General features: G+C 42.4%; 1 protein-coding gene across 1 annotated transcript in view; it reads right to left on the bottom strand.

Annotated features, from left to right (window-relative positions):
* dmbx1 (diencephalon/mesencephalon homeobox 1) overlaps window positions 1-13,010 on the bottom strand; it is a 36,121-nt gene extending 23,111 nt beyond the window's left edge. Inside the window, exon 1 of the mRNA XM_003220222.4 lies at window positions 12,757-13,010. The gene's annotated coding sequence lies outside the window, so the exon portion shown is untranslated. The remainder of the gene's footprint in view (window positions 1-12,756) is intronic.
* Window positions 13,011-14,065: the final 1,055 nt, after the last annotated feature.

Here is a 14,065-nt window from a genome sequence, read left to right as displayed (position 1 = left end):
CTTTTAACAAATTCTTAATGTTTAAGAATTGTAACTTTATAAATTGTTTAATTTTTTATAAATAATTTGTATATGTCTATTTTTATTGAATATTTTGCACACTGCATAGGAGTTCCATATCTGATGAACCAGACTGCAAAAGGTGAGTAACAACTTTGGATGGAGTTAGTAGTTCTAAGAGAAGCAGTTCTAATTCACATCTCAATAGACAGTTGGGGGCATGCTACCAATGCCATAGGAGGCACGTTACCTACACTATAGTTTATTAGCATGATATTTCCTTTATACAATCTGGCAGTTATTTCACATAATTCTGAACAGGTTAGTACAGAAGTGTCTTGTATAAAAGAAATGTGGGAAAATGTTGTCTTATTTTATAAAGGATACAATGTCAATGCACAGGGCACATTTTAGGATATTGCTCCTTTTTAATTCATCTGCCAGTTGCCATATGTTGCCTGTACTATGCAAGTATATCACAGGCAATGAGGTGGAAATTTTCTGGGGAATTGTTTTATCAAAAGAAAATTTGGTCCTAGAGATAAAAATAATAGGGAAAAAATAATTCCTATAGACATGAGACATTACTCACATATGTGAGGCACTTTTCTCGAGTTTTTAGAATTGGAAGCTAGTCCCAGTGAAAAAAAGAAACAAAATTGTGGATAAGGTATAAAAAGACATAATGATTTTTTTTAATGATTGTAGAAGCCTTTAAAGGATGAAACTATTTCTGCATTAACAACAAAGCTAAATATTAATTAATTTTTACTACTATATACAGTAGAGTTCCGCTTATCCAACCTCCGCTTATCCAACGTTCTGTATTATCCAACACAGTGTGCCTTTAGTAGCCAGTGTTTTTGTAGTCGATGTTCTCAATACATTGCAATGTTTTGGTGCTAAATTCGTAAATACGGTAATACATAATGTACATAATGTTATGGTGTATTGAACTGCTTTTTCTGTCGATTTGTTGTAAAACATTATGTTTTGTGCTTAATTTATAAAATCATAATGTAATTTGACATTTAATAGGCTTTTCTTTAATCGTTCCTTATTATCCAACATGTTCACTTATCCAACATTCTGCCAGCCCGTTTATGTTGGATAAGCGAGACTCTACTGTAATTTTTTTTAAATGATTGATATATTCCTTTTATTTTTATTGTTTTTTTAAAAAGCACTTATTATTCATATTTGAACCAGAATATCTAGAGTTTTTACAGTTATAAAACTGTGAACTATTCCCTTTAAAAAAAAATAACAAGAATAAAACCTAAAAACTAACAGGTTTTTCTAACAGAAGGAGAATTCTTTGAAAAGAAGTTCTTAATCAGAAAACAAATATTAATACTATTTGTGCTTCTTTGCCCTCATACCGTATGTGTTAGCAACCTAGCCCATTACAGTGGACAGCATTTGCTGGTAAAGCACAAAGTAAGCAACACAAAGAACAACTAAATGAGTGATAAATTGCTAAAGTTTTGCCATGCATGGTTAGGATTTTTTCAGCACAGCTTTGAGGATCTAACTTCAGGCAACTCATCTGGAACTTTGCTTCAGCAGTCACATTCATGTGGATGCATTTCCTTGTTTGTCTTTGATCAATTTGATCCTGACCCTCACAGAACTTGCCGAATTGCTATAGCCAGAAGTCGTCATTTCAGCTTGGACACTTCTGAATGTGTTTCTCTGGCTTTTGTTATGATATGTTTGCTGTTTATGAGAGATTGATTACTCTAGGGACAAAACCCATTACAGTTATCCACAGGCTACAGAGACCAATACTATGTTAAAAAAAGAGGAGGAGGGAGAGAAAAATGCTCCTAGATTCTCCTGCCAGAGTCCACGTTTCCTGACCCAAAAGGATCCTTCTCTTGTAGTCTGTGATATTGTCCCTTGAGGGCAGAGCTAATAGGTATGAGGACCTAATATTGTGACAGATAAGTACAACAGTCAGCAAAGTGGACAGGAGCTTGCTCTGTCAGCAGTAACTGCTTGTACTGTGAAGACACACATAATATTAGTTGCATTGTGTGACTACATTTATACATGCAAACTCACATTAGAAGGGAAACACAAGCAACAATAATGCTATGTAATGTAAAAGAGAAAACTGATAAATTATACACTTAAGAATAAGCAAATACCTCTTGTATATAGAAGGATGTACTTCCCTATTTAATAGATGATGGAATTACTTCTATAAATGCACTTAGCATTTAGCATATTGTTATATTGTTATCCAGCCATTTAGAATGGTTTAATATTTGTTTTCCTGCTTATTTATCTATACAATTAACAGATTGTGTAATTTGTGGTGGTGTCTAGCAGTGGATCAGTAGTAACATGGAGACCTGTTTTTTCTTTTTCTTTTTGGAGTATTTTTATATTACTCTGAGGGTAAGCCACTTTCATTAATGAGAGGCAGTCAGATTGATATTGTTCATATGCTGAAACATTCATGCCTGTACCATGGGAATGGACACATCTTGTCTGAATAATCAGGATGAGTTTCCCCAACTGCCTTGCTCACAGACTGTTGCACTCAAAAGAAAGTCATTTTTCTGCCCTCTGGCTCTGTTCTAGCCCAGCAGAGACTTTTAAAAATAAGAATCTGCTGCCTTGAAGGTGCTCCAACCCTCTTTAATTGGATACCTATTGCCTATAGGTTGCCTATATGAGGTTTCTTACTACTGACATTTTGGGGAGACTCTCTAGGCAAGGGAAGAATGTGTAATGAATTTAATTTACTGAGTTTATTTTACAGATAAGAAGCTATTAGACTAGATATGAGTAAGACACCATTCTTGTCATCCCTCACTCCCACTGCTGAAACACATCAAAAAGTAATATCCAAAAAAAGAAAAGAAAGTAGATTGGGCAAGTCTCTGAGGAAGGTAAAGGCAAAGACAAACCCCTCTGAACAAATCTTACTAAAGAAACTCCATGATAAGGTTGCCTGAGGATTGCCATGAGTTGGAAACAAAGCAGACAACAAAAAGTTATATTCAAGGGTTTATGTATTTTATTGTGTGTGTGTTCAGCCTTTCCTCCAATAAGCTCAATGCAGTGCTTATAGCTCTCTTCCTCCTTTTCCACTTTTTCCTCACAACTATCTAAAATAGTCGATATCTCATTATCTACAATCAGCAAAAAATCACAGCTATTTTCTGCTGTAAGGTATTTCAAGTTGTTTGATGTAATTGTTATCATTTCCATTGTAAACATATATAAATGACCGATATTATAATCAACCAAGCCAGAAGTTGATTACAGATATTGATAATAAGATGGCCCTGCAAAGATTGTTAAACTATAAATCCTATCAGCTCTTATCATTGGCTATGAACCTAGGGCTGATAGGACACACAGTACGATCATATCTGAAGGACCACATTATTTCCAACTCTGATCTATGCCTTCTCCAATCTGACCCCCTCCATAGGTGTTGGCTGCTAACTACCACTATTCCCAGATATTGTGGAACAATGGTCAGTACAAGCATAATAGAGTTGTTATCCATTGCCTATGGAATGTTTCCCCCCTTGTTTATAGCTTATTTCGAACATTTAAGTTTTCAATGTGAAAGGAGTTCTTGCCATCTGGGGATATTATGATACTATCAAGGTTTATGAGAAAGAAACAGGAATGTCCATTCTTTTATTGAAAAGGTTATGAATTTGCTAACAGAAGCACACTTCAAATGGTGACCGTCCACTATTTCTCAAGTCAATACTTGAAAAAGTCTTGCTGCACCAAACATCAATTCCTGCCTTCCTCTTCCTTTGATCCTTCACTTCCCTACAAACCCACCTGCTGAAGCAAGCTGTTTTTACCCTGTAGCCTTGAAAAAGATGTTTACCATAATATAATGTGTGTGTTTGTGCTTTTAAGTCACTTGTTGATACTATAATAAGAAAGAACAAAAGCCTATATTTCAAATCAATTTCTGTCCCTTTTTTTCTGCTTTCCCCATTACAACTTGTTCTTAGTAGAGACTCATGTTCCAATGGAAGTAGTGTAGTAAATCTGTTCCATATTTCTTTAACGCTTCTAGTCAAGATGTTGCAGTCTAGTACCCCAACAGATTCAGCACCTTGGACAGTATCTTTAGATTTTGGACAAAAGCTTAGTGAAAGATTCACTTCTCCACAAACACCATATCTATTTGAACCCATTGCTTTCCTCTACCTTCACCACCTGTTACCAATGCAAAAGGGTTTACAGATTTAAACACTTCTGTACACACTAGCAAAGCTGTAAAATCCTGTCTGACTTAGTTAAGAATAGCCAGGCAGGTAAAGACATAAACTCTTAATTTAGTATGTTTTAACAACCTGTAGTGCAATCAATCCCTTTTCTATGTCTGCCTAGAAGAAGCAAGCTCGAGCCATATATCTGACTATCTTTTAACTTTTAAATTGTGAATTGTGTCAAATGGCTAATTTCAACATTAATATTTTGTGCAGCTATTCTTGTGATTTGGACTCAGACCACGGAGACCATCTTTGGAAACCCACTGAGTCAACCTTGAGCAAGTCACATTCTCTCAGCCTGAATAGAAGGCAAAAGTGAAACCTTGCCAAGAAAACTCCATAATAGGACATTATTGATAGATTTGAAGACACATAACAACTGAAAGATATATTAAACAAAAAAATTAACACTGCCGTCTCTTCCAACCCTGAGTTTTAAAGCAACTTGAGCCATTAATTTCCAGACTTATACTGATTCCCCTTAATTTTGGCCAAGCTGACTAAAGAAAAAGCACACAACTCCCTTCCCATATTTTACTAATTCCTCTGGTTCAAGTAACAGTCGTTCAAATTGCCACCCACACCCCTTCATTTGCTGTGAGCAAAGAGGAAAGAGCTGGGCTTGCCTTTGGGGAAGCCAGGGGCTGCTTTCAGACAAAACTGTTATCCATTAACATCCAATTATCACTTGGTCCAAGCCATTAATTATAAATCAGCTTCCTAATTGGGATAATTAGCTCTCTGCTGCTTAATGTAGTGTGACTGATGCCTTTGGAAAGAATGTAATCACTCCATTTGTTTAGCTTTAGGAGAACAATATCAAATTCATATGCTTTCATTTCAGACTTATCCCATCTCTCCCCCCCCCCCCTTTCCCCTTGACATTAAGAGGTTATTTGGTGGGGCCAATTATTTGTTTGGGAGTCAGTCCACTGATGGGTCTATGTCAGTTTCCTAGAGAAGAACTAAATAACCCCATGGGAGAGAGATTTGCTATCAAAATCTAAAAGCAAGAGCAATTGAACAGCTTGAATTCAGTCCCCAGCTCTCACTATAGCTGTACAGGAAGTGAAAAGGTATAGTTGGTTCCAATGCAATATCTACTTGCCCTTTGATTGCTTAACTTAGACACTGTTATATCTTATTTTGTCTCTTCCTGGTATCGTTCTAAACTTCACCTGTATTAGTGATTTGCCTTGAGTCCCAGGTATAAGAGAAATGGTCTTAAAATAGATTGAGAAAAAGAATATGGTATTTTACTTCATTTTTCTTACTTTTACATTCTTATATTTTACTTGATTTTATTTTCTTGGTGTCTGAGTAAGTCTAAAACAGGGTGGTGGTGGACGAGAGTGCCGCTCTCTTCTTCCCTCCATTTGGAACTCTTCATTTCGCAATTTTTGAGCCTTTGGACTTCAGAAGCAAGGACGCAGCGAACAATCTCCAGAAAGGAAAGACAGAATTTGTCCTCCCCCGCAAAACTCTGAAAAACTAATAAGAGAGACTCTTTACTCTCTTCGGATTTGCGCAGAAGATTCTCCGGGTGAGTTGCTAACTACAGAAAGCGTTTCCCTCCCAAGTCTGTTTAAATGCCGATTTCTGTACCCTTAACCGCCCCTCCTTATCTATCACGTTGTTGGCTATAGAGTTTGCAGTACGAAGTGTCAAACTTAATAACCAAACTGTCGTCCAGGCGCCTACTTTTGGTTGTGAAGCCAGGTGAAAATCTGCCTCTACCTCCTCGGGCTTTTCCGCCATCTCTTTCGAAGGGTGGCATTTGGCAGCCCCGTTTCCTCGTCTGTGCTTGAAGGAGTAAATAGAGGGTGGAAATAGAGGGAGGGAAACACCACCCCCTTCCAGCTTGATGTTTCATTAATGAGGGGCGCTCAGAAAGCCGTATATAGCTGCGGGACATGATTAGATATTTATTACTGTCATTTACATGGAAAATTTGAAGAGTCAACCAAGTGGAACTGAAAGGGGGGCGGAGGGGCGAAACACACGCATCCAACAGAAGCCGAAGCGAATCCCAGGAAGGCGCCCCGGTGTTGTTATCCCAGCAGCTGTGCTGAAGTGACAAGGAACAGCGGGGAGTTCCGGGAACAAAACAGGGAGGACAACTAAAGCGGAACGAAAGCGCCCTATGGATAAAATAGTGTGGACTGAGGCGCTGCCCAACTGGCGATCAAAGCCATGGAAAGGGACCCGTGTGTATGTCTAAGTACAGGAAGCCTCGCCCCCCCCCCCCCAAAAAAAATCATGCCTTTCTCACTTTTCAAAATCATATTCAAAAAATCCCAAACTTTAAAAACTTTCTCATGCTTATTCCTAGGCTTCCACACTACACTTAACTTGTCCCCTTTGACTTTAATGCGACTTTTCGATATACAGTTGCGAAACAGGGACAGATAGTTCATGTAAAACCTGCAAAAGAAAAGGCGAAGAAAGAAAGGAGGAAGCTAAAAGTGTGTGTATTGTTTTGAAAGGCGGTGGAAGATTGGGGAATTTGTCCTCGACAGGGTTCTGGTTTTCTTGCTGCCTTCCAGACTCGTTCAAGGAAAAGGAGCTTCGCTTGGAAAGGAAGGGGCCTCCCGCCCTCCATCAAGTAGCCATCAAAAAAACCTTCCCAGGATGGGAAGGAGGTGACTTATATTTTGGACTTTGCCTTTGCAAGGAGAATAACAACCCTGCGTTTCCTACCAAGTGAGAACATCATCTTTTGTAATACTACAGAATATTGCAGAATCCATCAAAGGCCTAAAACCGACAATTTCGGGTCCAGGGTGGCAATCCTTATGGCGATATGGGTAGGGGAATTGTTTCAATCTGGGGGCCCTTTCACACAGCTGAATAAAATCCCACATTATCTGCTTTGAACTGGAATATATGGCAGTGTGGACTCAGATATCCCAGTTCAAAGCAGATTTTGTGGGATTTTTCTGCCTTGATATTCTGGATTATATGGCTGTGTGGAAGGGCCCTGGGAGTTTCTTTCTCGGTGAGGAATGGGGTATCACTTCGTCTAAACAGATGGAAAGAATGGCTTTTAAAAATTAGGCTCCCGTTGAGACTGTGGAAAGAGCAAACGCGAACAATGTAACCAGTTAACGATACAGACGCTCACGTTTTCAAGAACAGCCAGGTCTACTATTTGTCTAGGCAACTACACCGAGGAGTTTGGCGACACACCATTTTGTTTTGAAAGTTGACCTGTCCCCAAAGCGCAACAGTTTTCAGAATTAAATTTACTTTCTACTTGAAGAAATAAATGTATAAATCCAACCTTCTATTAATCTAGAAAACAAATCTAATTGAAAAACCACTCCACGTTGGGAATTGGAAGGTTTTTTTTTTCCAGGATAGTATAATCAAATGGGCCAATTTGATTAAATTATCCTGAAAAAAAAGCGTTCAATTCATGAGTAAACCAGTTTTTTTCTGGCTCCAGGATCCAGATGATAATATCGTAGTCTGTGGCTGGATCTACATCGCCAAACTATGCAGTTTGGACTGCATTATTTAGCAGTGTAGACCCAGCGTGTGCTGGAATTCTACTCTCACAATTCTACTTTGTTTTGAAGGTCTAAAAGTACCAAAAAGGAATGCAAAAGCCCACCACTGTCTTGGGTTCAATTCTTCATTGATCAATACATTCACAAGAGAGAGTAAAAGGAAATTCTACAGTCCTGTAAGGTAAAGGTAAAGGTTTCCCCTGACGTTGTCCGACTCTGGGGGTTGGTGCTCATCTCCATTTCTAAGCCGAAGAGCCGGCGTTGTCCATAGACACCTCCAAGGTCATGTGGCCGGCGTGACTGCATGGGGTATTGATCTACTCGCATTTGCATGTTTTCGAACTGCTAGGTTGGCAGGAGCTGGGGCTAACAGCGGGTGCTCATTCCGCTCCCGGGATTTGAACCTGGGACCTTTTGGCCCGCAAGTTCACCAGCTCAGCGCTTTAACACACTGTGCTACAGGGGTCCTGTAGACTTTAGTAATACTTGGTTCACTCAGGAACTTTGGGGAGCTCATCCTAAGCCTCGGGAGACTTTTCTTTTTCTGGGTTGCTGTGAGTTTTCCGGGCTCTATGGCCATGTTCCAGAAGCACTCTCTCCTGAAGTTTCGCCTACATGTATGGCAGGAATCGTCAGAGGTTGTGAGGTACATTGGAAACTAAGCAAGGGAGGTTTATATATCTGTGGAAGGTCCAGGGTGGGAGAAAGAACTCTTGTCTGCTGGAGGCAAGTGTGAATGTTGCAATTAGTCTCCTTGATTAGCATTGAAAAGCCTTGCAGCTTCAAGGCCTGGCTGTTTCCTGCCTGGGGAATCCTTTGTTGAGATGTGTTAGCTGGCCCTGATTGGTTGGCCCTTTTCTTTTTAATTGACCAATTGAGGAATGGAGCGGAAATAAATATATTGGAAGGACTGTAAAGTTTGCTTTTTCTCTGTCTTGTGCATTCGTTACATTTGAGGAGTGACTTAACTCAGTGTGTGTGTGGGGGGGGGGGGGAATCAGAATTTTGAGAACTAGTAGAAAATAAAATAATCCCAAGGGTTTACTCTCAGGTAAACACATTCAATAAATCGGATTGCTGCGAGACGGGCGTCCGAGGGCTTGGACTGAAATGTAGTTCGTAGTTGAAGCTCATCCGCCTTAAGGATGCCGGGATACTTTCCTTAATGTAGCAGATGGCAAATATACTCTGTTCACAGGATCCTTTGGGGTCTACAGAACTGCAAACTAAGCACCCACAAACACACTGAATACACCAACGCAGTCTGAACCGACTTGAACTGCATTATTTATTGCAGTCGAATGCAATTCAAGTGGCATTATATGTAGAACCAGCCGAAGTAAACCTATTTTTCCATCTTGATTTGACGGAAAGCTAACTCCCTTCCGCGATGCATCTGAAATGTATTTCCCAAACTTTATCGTGGCTTTGCTGTAACTATTTGGGAACAGAGGGAAAGAAACGAAAAGTCAGCCTAAAACTACTTGCAGAGCCGCAGGTGGTGATGAGGAAACCAGAACGCCTTTGCATTTCAAAGTCAACTCCATTTGTTTTCAAACACACCCTCCTGAAGGTTTGAAAAATTATGTTTTGATCCGAAGTAGCCCTGAAACCCCTGCACAGTGGGGCTCCTATGGGAGTGAAGCAGAGCGATCCTATACGCAATTACCCGAAAACCTGTTGCTCTCATTGTCACCTACGCCCAATGGCTGCAGTTTTGTCCAGAAGGAAATCTTGTAGAAACTCCGCCCTTGGGGACAGTTAATACTCCGAATGAAGTCCCAATGTTGACCATGATATTAGCTTCCGATGCAGGCCTATATCCCATTGGTCGCCCAACCAGAGTGGACCCTACTTCACCTTTATCATTCATTCAGGGAATGTATTATTTCACAGTTAAGGTAAATACTTGAACTTCGGTCGAGTATTTCGAAATCATGCGTCCTGATCAAGTGCCCGTTCGGTTGACTTCAAGGGGATCCAGAAGCAAAACCTACCGACAGTGCGGAAAAGAAAGCCCCATTCCTTTCAACTTGCCGCAAGTGCCTTTCTTCCCTCCCTAGATTCAATACAGGTACATAGATTTTCTTGCAATACCCACCAGATTTTGAGGTCTTGGTCGAGCCAATAGAATTGCTGGGTTGCTTTTTCTAGGAAGGGACTAATTACCTAAAAAGTTGAGGCCGTTTGATGTCTCTCGCCCAAAGACTATTATTTCCTTGGCTCCATAGTATTTCCTGTTAGGAGCGACTTGAGAAACTGCAAGTCGCTTCTGGTGTGAGAGAATTGGCCGTCTGCAACGACGTTAGCCAGGGGATGCCCGGATGTTTTACCATCCTGTGGGAGGCTTCTTTCATGTGCCTGCATTGGAAGCTGGAGCTGACAGACGGGAGTTCACCCTGCTCCCCGGATTCGAACCGCCTGACCTTTCGATTGCGCCACTGGGGGCGCCACTAGTATAACTGAGAGGCGCGGTTATGTTGGAACATGCCCTTTACCCGAGTTGAACGTCCCATAGGCAACAACGGTGCGATACCTAAAATCGAGCCATAAAAGTCTTTTTTTTTAAATCATTTTTCCAATTACAATCCCAGAAAGCTGGCTTAATTTGGGCGTAAACTCGCCAGGTTTTCAAAATTGCTACGAGTGACAGTCTCAATAACACTCAGGTTTGACAACCAGTATGTAGCTATTCACAAACAGATGTTTTGATTTGCGTTACCTGTAATTCTCCCTACCATCCACACACTGTTCACAGTCATAAACTACATGGCGCACAGGTTTCTCCTTTTATAGAGACGCCCCACTGTAAATATAAAAGAAAAACCTTCCTTACTCAAAAAGCTATAGGTATGGGACACGGCCTATAAGGGACATACATTTGGGAATAAATCCCGGGCTGGATTTTGCGGGACTCGCTTCCCAGACTTCCTTGGGATACACTTGGAAATTTTGGAGGTAACTCTCACCATGAGAGCAGTTCAACAGTGGAACTCTCTGCCTCGGAGTGTGGTGGAAGCTCCTTCCTTGGAGGCTTTTAAACAGAAGCTGGCTGGTCATCTGTCATGCTTTTCCTGCATGACAACATAGGGTCAGACTGGGTGGCACACATGGTCTCTTCCAACTCTATGATTCTAAGGCTCTCCAAGATTTAAAGGCGATTCACCCTCAAGGCCATTTAGTCGAGCCTTACACCTCTGCATCACTGTGCAGTTTGACTCCACTTTTCTTTTCACTACTAATTCAGTGTACTTTATTCGCCTATAGTTGAATAAACACTGGACAGAGTTCAGTAGCACTGAGGAATGATCAGACCTCTCCTTCACACACCTCTCTTCCCAATTCGTGTCGTGGGTGCCTTTCAAAGAAAACCCCACCCCAAAGGAAAATGGTAAATAAGAAAAGGTGGGCCCAGGTTTTTCTCTCAAAAAGCCTATCTTTCAGACTCCTGTTGGAACTGTCCTATTAACCACCTGGTTTTTTCTGTACACTGTTTCAAGAAGTCGGCACTTCGGGCTGCAATTCTGAACCTGGCACTGAAAGGCACGCTTCAGATACCCTGCACAAGAAACTGGCATGTTTGCTTTCCAATGAGGATGGGCAACTAAAGAACATCCCAGGATGAGCCTAAAAAAGTACAAAGGCGGAAAAAAATGCTTCTTGGAAGGTATTAAATTCTCTACCTCACAAGGCAAGCCTGGAAATGTTTAAAAGCTCCTAAGCATCAATCGCTGCATAGTTAGAAGCAGGTGTCTCCCATCCCTTCCTGCTTTCTTTTAAAAATTCCAAAACAGCTACAGAACTACTGCCTCTTCCCATCCTTATAGATAGTTTCACTCCACTTTAACTGCCATGGCTCAATACTATGGAATCCTGGGAGCTGTAGTTTCACAAGGTGGCGGAGGGTCCTTCTTTGGAGGCTTTTAAACAGAGGCTGGATGGCCATCTGTCGGGGTGCTTTGAATGCGATTTCCTGCTTCTTGGAAGGGGGTTGGACTGGAGGGCCCATGAGGTTCTTTGCAACTCTATGATTCTCTGCCAAAGAGATCCCAGAATACCATGCTAGTTAAAGCGGTGTAAGATTGCATTAATTCTACAACGTAGATGCGCCCTTGTTTTCTTTTTCCCTGTGATCCGAACTCCACAATTTCTCTTTCCTTCCTTCGGCTTCTTGTGGAATATCCCCCACCAGTCCCTTTTGGCTGGAAACCTCTTCCCAGTGCCTTCAGCTGCCAGGGACCCCCGTTTCCTTCTCCCCCTCGGGCTCCTTGGGCTGTTTAGCTTATTAAAACATCATTATGTAAATAGGGGTGAAATTTACAATCTACCCCGGGGCCAGCGATCTGGGACGCTCAGGAGGGCAATCGGAACAGACGGAGGACGGGAGAATTTAAAGAGACTTTTAAAAAACGGAAACCCTCCCCAACCCCGGGACCAAACTTGGACCTCCTCCTTCCACAGCAAGGAGTTCAAAGGCGGGCGGCGGATAAGTTAGAAGAGCGTATCAGGAATATTAAAACCATTTGTGGAACCGCGCTGCCGCCTCTCCAGAGGGGGGGAAAATATAAACACAAACTCGCTTGGTTCTTGTTACTCCTTGGAACCATCTGCTAGGCATTTAGTTTTGAAAAACAGTTTCACAGTGTAGACCAGGCATGGTGTTTTGGACTTCAACTCCCACCATTCCTCACAGCCTCAGGCCCCTTCCTTTTCCCCCTCAGCCGCTTAAGCGGCTGAGGGGGAAAAGGAAAGGGCCTGAGGCTGTGAGGAATGGTGGGAGTTGAAGTCCAAAACACCCGGAGGGAGGGCCCAGGTTTTCCCATGCCTGGTGTAGGTGCACCTACAGCGAAAACACTTGCTTCAATACCGGTTTGAAATTGTATTAAACCGTCAATGTAGATAGGGTCCCTGGCTGCCTTTGGAAACTGCCAACTCTGAAGGCTGGAAACTCCCTTTATGGATGAGGTGACAGCTCCACTTACCTCTCCGCCGAGTGTCTTCCTCCTCCGAGGGCGACCCTTTCCTCTGTCAGGCGAGGAGGGAGCGGACCTTTCCAGCTTTTTCGTGCTCCTTCTCGTCCTTTTGGCCAGGGATAGAAGGAAAGCGGGGCTCTCTTGGGCCGCAGAAGGAGCCTGAGAAGGAGAGCTTTCGCCTGGCGCCGGCCCCCACTTCTCCCTTCTCCCCTCTCTTCTCCGGCTCCCGCCAAGCTGCCATCGACTGCGGGAGGCGGGCCCAGGAAGGATTTTTAAAAGGCGCTGCACACATCCTCCGACGCGCGCCCAATGGCCCACCGCCGCGTCAATCAAAAAAGGGGGCCTTGCTCAGCTCTGCCCGCCTCTTTCTCCTGAGCCCCTCGCACTCTACCTCCCTTCACTTCTAAGAGCATCTTATTAAGGAGAAGCGGAGGCCTTGTTATTGTTTTCTCTCCCTTTACTCCATGACCAGTCAGGTGGAGAAGGTCTAATTGAATCCCCGGAGAAGAGGAGTGAGGCAAGGCAATGGGAAGGGGAGCAGGAGGAGAACCTGAGGGGACACCCGTGTTTGGAAATGTCTCTTCAAGGATGAGAAGCCCTATTAGTCCTCCTCCTCCATTGTCATTATTATTTGGAAATAAATGCTGCATTTCATTCAGTTCGTACAGGCCCCTTATACGAGTCTACACTGACCATATAACGCAATTTCAAGCTGCAATTGATTGCACTGTAGACGGGGTCACAAATAGGCCACGCTCTGGGCGCCCAAGGCTCTCTTTCAAGGTTTTTCTACTGGAGACTTTGGTCTGCTTTCAATTGACGCACTTCCTGTCACGTGAGGTCACAGTTTAAACCCTCTGTCAGAAGTTTAAAACTTTCTAGGTAGGTGTAGTCGAAGGCCTTCATGGCCGGAATTACTGGGTTGCTGTGAGTTTTCCGGGCTGTATGGCCATGTTCCAGAATGTCCTGACGTTTCGCCCACATCTATGGCAGGCATCCTCAGACATCCATACAGACCGAAAAACTCACAGCAACCCAGTTGTGAGATCTGTTGGAAACTAGGCATGAGAGGTTTATTATATATTTGTGGAATGTCCGGGGTGGGAGAAAGAACTCTTGGCTGTTGGAGGCAAGTGTGGATGTTGTAAATAATCGCCTTGATTGGCATTAGAAAAGCCTTGTAGGTAAAATCTGCTGTTTCTGCTAAGACTGGCGCATCCCTTTCACATCCCCGGCATCCTTTATCTGGAACTCCAAATCGAAATCACTCCAAAAATTGTCCAAATTGGTATCTTGCATCTTTAATTTCTGATGGTAC

This window comes from Anolis carolinensis, chromosome 4, assembly GCF_035594765.1.
Source record: "Anolis carolinensis isolate JA03-04 chromosome 4, rAnoCar3.1.pri, whole genome shotgun sequence".
NCBI lineage: Eukaryota > Metazoa > Chordata > Lepidosauria > Squamata > Dactyloidae > Anolis > Anolis carolinensis.
This window is presented reverse-complemented; position numbering and strand designations above follow the sequence as displayed.